This window comes from Aegilops tauschii, chromosome 2 (assembly GCF_002575655.3).
Source record: "Aegilops tauschii subsp. strangulata cultivar AL8/78 chromosome 2, Aet v6.0, whole genome shotgun sequence".
NCBI lineage: Eukaryota > Viridiplantae > Streptophyta > Magnoliopsida > Poales > Poaceae > Aegilops > Aegilops tauschii.
Genome location: NC_053036.3, coordinates 56,103,700 through 56,111,270, shown reverse-complemented (window position 1 = coordinate 56,111,270; position 7,571 = coordinate 56,103,700). Strand labels below are relative to the sequence as shown.

At 52.5% G+C, this 7,571-nt stretch overlaps 1 non-coding gene across 1 annotated transcript; it reads left to right on the top strand.

Annotated features, from left to right (window-relative positions):
* The first annotated feature begins 526 nt into the window (after positions 1-526).
* Positions 527-7,346, top strand: LOC109769480 (protein ALTERED PHOSPHATE STARVATION RESPONSE 1). The gene is made up of 7 exons (XR_006669385.2): positions 527-842; positions 1,471-2,220; positions 2,305-2,375; positions 2,765-2,812; positions 5,375-5,484; positions 5,900-6,123; positions 6,461-7,346. It is a non-coding gene; the product is annotated as a protein ALTERED PHOSPHATE STARVATION RESPONSE 1 (transcript).
* Positions 7,347-7,571: the final 225 nt, after the last annotated feature.

Sequence of the window (7,571 nt, the reverse complement as noted above, 5' to 3'; positions counted from 1 at the left end):
CCATTCTTTTCATAATGCCAACTCCAAAAATCTAGGATATTGCAAGTGCATAATGGGATACGAAGAATAACTTGAGTATCCATCGGCATAAAAACAGACTCCACTTTTTCTCTATCCCACCCAGCTGATGTGCTATCTATGAGCTCAGAAACGAGCAACGGCGGGTTTTGGGTGATACACCCATACGGTTTCATCATCTCCTCCCTAGGCAACCAATTATCTTCCCAGATCCTTGTTGTCTCTCCGGTACCAATGCGCTTGATCAAGCCAACTTTCAATGTGTCACGGCCCTCTACAATTGCTCTCCAAATCTGGCTACCTAAAGGAGCTTCCAGAATCGAACAGATGGATAGTTATCTCGGTGGGCTGGGCTTCTAGACCTGCAGCCTTCCGGGCTGGATTGCTTACGGATGGGCTAAGTCTAAAAAAAAAGCTTACGGATGGGCTGCATGTGCCATAAACGCGAGCTGGATTAGGACCTAGGAGGGCCGAGAGTGACTCCTGTGCTGGGGCCCACCCCAAAAAGGCCTGCCGCTTCGCCTTGCGCCACACACGTTCGCGTCGCCGCAGTTACTCCTCCGCGAAATAATGGCGGCGACACACGGCGCTCTCCTCACCTCCGGCGATGCCTATAGGCGACGGCAATGGCGCCCTGTTGTGCCTGTCTGTGCTCCCCCGCACTACGGACGACACTCCTCCTCCTCGGCCTGCTCGCCTCTTCCCCCTGCCGTCTCCTCTCCTCCATCGCTCGCGCCGCGCCGCGCTCGTGGAGCGGAGTCGCGGAAGTATCCGGAGACACCGCGCGGCACGCGCCGAATCCGGCCGTGGCCCGATTGGCCGAGGTGATTTTAGTTTCTCTCTGAAGTTCTCCCTGGGGTGGAACGGTCGGATTTGCGGGTGTGCTGGGTGGGAGGAGTGACAGTGGATTGCAGAGGAACAGAGTAAATACTACTGTCAGTTGGCTTCGAAATAGTGGTTTAGATACTACTATTACTGAGTAAATAATGCTCAGCTTCTGTCTATCTTAGCACTGCATAGTTGTGTGGATTTTCGGATATGACCGATGCTTCTTGAACTCTTGATGCAAAGAGTACTGTAGTTCTGCTTTTGCCTCTTTTTTTTTGATTGAAAGAGGGGGTTTCCCTCCGATTTCATTAAGGAAACCAAGTCTCAGAACTCTACCATCTGGTACTGTTCCATGATAATCATTTCAATTCTAACAAATAGTTCAGGGTAGAAATCCTCTGTCTTTTGCTTTCAATTCAGTTAGGATCCCTTCAATTTGATTTATTTTCAACCAAATGTGTGACAGTGGTCAGGCGAAACAGACATAGGCGATATGTATCACATGATGAAATTTTGGGATCATTGAATGTATTGCACTAACCTTTTTTAGGGGTGTCTTGTCACTTACTGAATATGTCACTCTTGTTAAATTTATTAATAGTAGGATTTTTTTAACTGTTGCAGCATTGAAGCGCGGACTGCATCATCCAAACACCACTACCTGTCGTTGCCAACGACAACCAGCGATCCTACAGTTAACCTCGGTGGATGTCCTTGAATTTGCATTCCCTGGTAACCTCTGTGAAACTTTGTGCTCTGTTGGCTGTTGCACTTGAAAATGGGTGCGGCGTCTTCTACGATTGAAGACGACAAGGTCCTTGTGTTATGCCAGGAGAGGAAGCGTTTTGTTAGAGAGGCACTTGATGGAAGATGTGCGCTTGCATGTGCTCACCATGATTATACTGTGTCACTTAGAGACACGGGATCTTTTCTGAGAAAATGTTTTGAAGGAGAGAAGTCTCTTGCAGCTGCAAATGAGGAGGGTCATGTTGCAGATTCAGAAGATGGTTTCGACAATTCGTCCACTGAAACTTTGGGACAGGTGTACTCTAACACCAGATAGTGTAGCTTCAGAAAATATTGCTTCAGCAGACAGGCTCAAAGGCAAGAGGAGAATAATAGGTGTTATCACAATTGAAAATGATGAAATTCCTCCCATCCCCCTAGTTAATGTGGTCCCATCATCTGTGGCTGCTCGCACTATGGACTCCCAGAAACCTTATCCTGAAGTAAAGAATGTGGTGAAGGACTTATCTTCATGCATGAAAGAGGTTGAGATATTATTCTTTAGGGCATGTGATTCTGGGAAACAAGTTCCAATGATTCTGGAAGAAGATAAAATCCAGTTCCGCCCTCTACTACCTGAAGAAATAGGTTACATATGTCAAGTAACGTACATTTGTGTTGCATGATCTCCAGCTTCTCTTGCCATTTGTTCATAATATTTTTCTGCTGCAGCACAAGGATCAAAGGTATCAAATTTTCTTGCGACCTTGTTTGCTGCAGGGAGGAAGTTTCTGTTCCTAAACGTAAGCTATCTCTTTTGAAGTTATTAGTATCAACTTTATTTTTACTAGTGTACAAGCTTGTCCCATTCCCATGTAAACGTCTTATATTTTGGGACGGAGGTAGTAGCGAATAGATTCAGGAGCATTTATGTGAATAACTGATGAATATTACTATATTTTAAGTTACTATACGATACTCTGTAATTTAAAACTTCGTTCTGTTTTTTCTTTCTTAATGTTGTGGTCATTGCATTTTCCTTACTGTTGTACTGAGATCATTTTCACCCCGCCCCCCCCCCCCCCCCCCCCCCCGCGGCAATTGACCTTGCTATTTTTTCTTTTCTTGTTCAGTGTTTTATCATGGTCTTTCTTACCGTGACAAATAATTTGATCATGATGGTTTAATGCAGCCCCTCCTCAAGCTGAGATAAAGTACCTTACCTGGCATAGATCAGTGTCTTCATGTTAGGAGCTAGGGTTCTGCCGGTTCTAGGGCGGAGATTGTAGGGGAAAGATGGAGGAAGACGAGGTCGAGGGCGCGGCGGCCGACGGCTGTGCGCCGTCCTTGCGTGGTGGAGAAGAGGCGGCGGCGGCGCAAGAGGCGGCTAGGGTTAGGTCTCCCGGCTCCCTAAGGGAAGCCGAGCAAATACTGATTGCTTCTTGCTTGATTAGATTGATACATCTCCTCTCCTTATATAGAGAGGTTTACTTGACTCCTAAGCAAACGACCCTAATACCGATAAGATAATTGGGCTAAGCCCCTAATAACGATAAGATAACTTGGGCCACAGCCCACCTAATATGCCGGTCATAACACTTCTCCCCGCCTGCACAAACAGCTCGTCCTCGAGCTGTAAGGCGGGGAAGCGCTTGCTGAACTCCTCGAGGTGATCAACCAGCGTCAAACACCTCCTCGACAGCTGGGGCGGCCAGGTCGCCGAGCCCGGCGGCGACGGCGTCCTCCTCAATGTAGTCTGCAGCCTCCAGGTAGAAGAGTCGGGGGCAGACGTGGCCGGGCATGTAGGTCTCGTCGCAGTTGAAGCACAACCCTTGGCGGCGACGCTCGAGTAGCTCGGCCGAGGTGAGCCGGCGGAATGGGCGCGCCGCGGTCGCGGCAAAGGGGTGCCGCGGAAGCCTGAGCAGGCCGACCCTGCGCGGGAACATCCGGCCAGGGTGGCGGCCCAGCGGCCCGGGACGGTGATGCCTGCTGGATGGCCACCGCGCGGCGCTCGAACGCGCGGGCGTAGTACATGGCCGTCTGGAGGTCCTGGGGTCCCTGCAGCTCGACGTCCACGCGGATATGATCTGGTAGACCGCCGACGAAGAGTTCGGCCCGCTGGTGAGCCGCCACGCCGGACGCGTGGCACGCCAGGGCCTGAAAGCGGTCGGTGTAGTCCTGCACCGTAGAGGTGAAGGGAAGGCGGCCCAACTCCGCCAGCCGGCTCCCACGTATCGGTAGTCCGAATCGAAGGAGGCAGAACTCGCGAAAACGCTCCCATGGGGGCATGCCGCCCTCGTCCTGCTCGAGGGCGTAGTACCACGTCTGTGCGGCGCCGCGGAGGTGATAAGAGGCGAGCCAGGTGCGGTCCGACGCGAGCGTCCGTTGCCCCCGGAAGAACTGCTCGCACTGGTTGAGCCAGTTGAGGGGGTCCTCGGCGCCGTCGTAGGTGGCGAAGGCGAGCTTGGCGAAGCGCGGCGGTGTCTGAGCATGACCGCCGTGAGTGTACGGCTCGGCGGTACGGAGCAGCGAAGAGGATGGCGTTGGTCCGGTGTGCACAGGTCGTTCGCAGGAAAGCGGTGGCCCGTCGAAGCCAGCGTGGAAACCCGCGGAGCCGGAGGGCCCGTCGTACGACAGGGAGGGCGCCGGCTGGTCCGCGGCCATGGTGTAGACTGGCGGCGGTGATGTCCCGGCCAACCAGGCTGGAAGCTGGGACAGCGAGGGCGGGAACCACACCTGCTGAATCGGCACGCCCGCCGGCGCGGTTGTAGTCAGCCCGGTGCTGGGCGGCGGAGGCGCCGACAGCGGCAGCTGCTGCTGCTTGGAAACGGCAGAGGCGGCGGGCGCGGCGATGGCCGCGGCCGGCCATTGTGGCCAGATCGGGGCGGTGGCGGGGGCTGGCTGTAGCTGCAGCGAGGGCTGCAGCGGCCCGACCAGCGTCGTGGTGGCCCCGGGGTGCGGCGGCTGCCAGGGCTGCCAGGGCAGTGGCGGCAAGGACCCTGGTGGCGTGGGTGACGCGGCGAGGGCCGGCGCCGGCCACTGCGGCCATTGGGGCACGGCGGCGGGCGGCGGCTGAAGCAGCCAGTGGTGGTGTAGAGGCCCGGTCGGCGCCGCGGGTGCCGAATACCACGGCAGGGCGGCTGGCCCGGTCGCGGCGGCCGGCGGCCCGTAGGGGCCGGCTAGGTATAGCCGTATCCCCTGGACGGTGGTGATGAGATCGTTGAGGACCCCGGTGATCTCCGCCGGGGAGTAGACGGCGGCCGGTGGTGCGGTGGAGAGCGCCGTCATCTGGGTGGTGGCGGCGCCGGAGGATGCGACCAGTGGCGCGGACGGGGAGGGCAGCGGCGCGGTGGAGAAGGCCAGCGGCGCGGTGGTGACGGTCGGCAACGGAAGCGACGGGATGGGCGGCGGCGAAGACATGATCGGAACTGAGCTACCTGATACCAAGGTGTTAGGAGCTAGGGTTCTGCCGGTTCTAAGGCGGAGATTGTAGGGGAAAGATGGAGGAAGACGAGGTCGAGGGCGCGGCGGCCGACGGCTGTGCGCCGTCCTTGCGTGGTGGAGAAGAGGCGGCGGCGGCGCAAGAGGCGGCTAGGGTTAGGTCTCCCGGCTCCCTAAGGAAAGCCGAGCAAATACTGATTGCTTCTTGCTTGATTAGATTGATACATCTCCTCTCCTTATATAGAGAGGTTTACTTGACTCCTAAGCAAACGACCCTAATACCGATAAGATAATTGGGCTAAGCCCCTAATAACGATAAGATAACTTGGGCCACAGCCCACCTAATATGCCGGTCATAACACTTCACAACTGTCGCCATCCACGAATCCTCTTGGGACTATGCTTGACATCCATACATCAACGCCAGATAGATTGTATGCATGGGAAACAAAGCTTTATGATGAAGTTAAGGTAATAGCCTGCTACTCAATGTGCACGCTTTGAATATTGGTGCATGTTCCCCATTTCTGTTTGCCTGCAGCAGTCCCTTTTCCCCTTCCTTTTGAGTATAATGAAATATATCTTGATTCTTATGACTTGCTATTGTGAGTTGTGACTGCCTTCACTAGAACTCTCTACTGCATTTCGTGTACAAAATACTTGTTTATGGAGAACAACATTCTATTGTCAAAATAAATAAATTGTAATTGTATAGGTTTTTCAGATGTCACTTAGTTCCTTTTAGATAGTGGAAGGGACAATTGCATGCAGCCAAAATTTACTAGTGTCCTGAAGCGAAAAAGGTCGAAACTACTAAGCTTCCATATATGACTTGTAGTTATGTGGCCCGTTGCCATTTTGTAACCCTGTGTGATTCTGCTTTCAGGCCAGCAGCTCCATCTGCAGGAAGTATGATGAGAAATGTAAGCAACTGAGAGACCAGGAGTCGCGAGGGAAAAAACAAATCATCACCGATTTTACCCGTGCTGCAGTAAAAGACTTGCATTCCAGAATCCAAGTGGCTATTCAGAAAATAGATCTCATTTCGATGAACACAGAAAATCTAAGGGATAAAGAGCTTCAACCACAGCTGGATGAGCTAATTGAGAGGTATGTTTGTCCATTTCAATTTTTATAGGAGAATTTGCACTGGGATGTGCGCTATAAGATCGTGGTAGATCAGTATGCAGTCCATCAGAAGGGGCAGACTCATTTCTTTTTACGAACATCGTCAGAGAGCTGGGCGTTCCTGCACTTCCATTAAGAAGAATAGATTGGACCGATTTATTAAGGAAACTAGGCAAAAAAAAAAAATCCTTACGGAGTAGTACAACTGATTAAAGGGCAACAGTGCAGCAACTAGCTGGTGGACAGATCAGGCGAGTTAATTTAGCATTTACATACTGACAGCAATATAAATCTGATGAAGTATGTGCTTTTCCTGCAGTTTCACCATGATGTGGACAACCATGCATCAGTGCCATCGATTTCAGCACTCGATCATCAAATCACTATCCAGCAGCTGCAAACTAGAAACACCGCTCGACTCTGAGCCTTGACGCCAAGCCGACCTCCTTGTGTCGATCGAACTCGGCAAACTACGTTCAGACCTCCGAAACTGGATCGCATCCCACAGGGCCTACCTGGGCAGCCTCAACCTGTGGCTGCACAAGTGCATGAAGCCTCTGAGGAAGAGGAAGAGCTCCAGGAAGCAAAACGCCGCCGCCGCCGTCGACGTCTCTGACGGAGTGCGCCGTCGCTTCCATGTTCGCCATGTGCGAGACCTGGATGAAGCTGCTGGACGATCTGCCGACCGGGGACCTGGAAGAGGCCATCGAGGGTCTCGTTGCAGATGTAAGCAGTAAGCTGCCACCTGCCACGAATGCGGAGCAACGCCTCGACGAGTCGATAACAAATGGTGGAACGGAGGAAGAGGTTCCTAGAAACGATGCCGCTGCCGATTTACGATCGAGCCTCGTGGTGTTCGTGGAGAAGCTTCAGTCTTTCTCGGAGATATCAGGTGCAGAAATACCTAGATCTGCAGAAAGGCGTCGGTGCGGCCAAAGACAGGCTTCTGAAACATGAAACAGGCTTGAGATACTGACTGCAGGTGTATAGTATCTCGGCCGGGTGAAACACGGCGACTTCATCATTGCAAGTTTCCAAGTAAAAGTAAATAAAATGGTCGCTCCTCGTGTAAAATCTGAACCTTGCTCGGTGTGAGCAAAATCTGTAAAATGTGACCTTGCTAGCTGTGACCATAATCTGTAAAATGACTATTCTGTCGAGCGGAGACAGCGAAATAAGAACTTTCGAAGGCGACATGGTTTTAAAATGGCGATGTGGACGTAAACATGCAATGGGTGTGTGTGATCCTGTAAATATGAATCGGGCTTTGTTATACGTAGTTACGTTTGTCTACCGGAATAGAAGCTCGGCACAAATGCTGTGCTGTGCAGTGCAGTGCGATCTTATCTTGTTGGAGATGGCGTGGCATACAGTGCCGTATCCGTCAGATGGGGAAGGCAGGCTGAAAGGTTCAACCTGTTGACATTCGA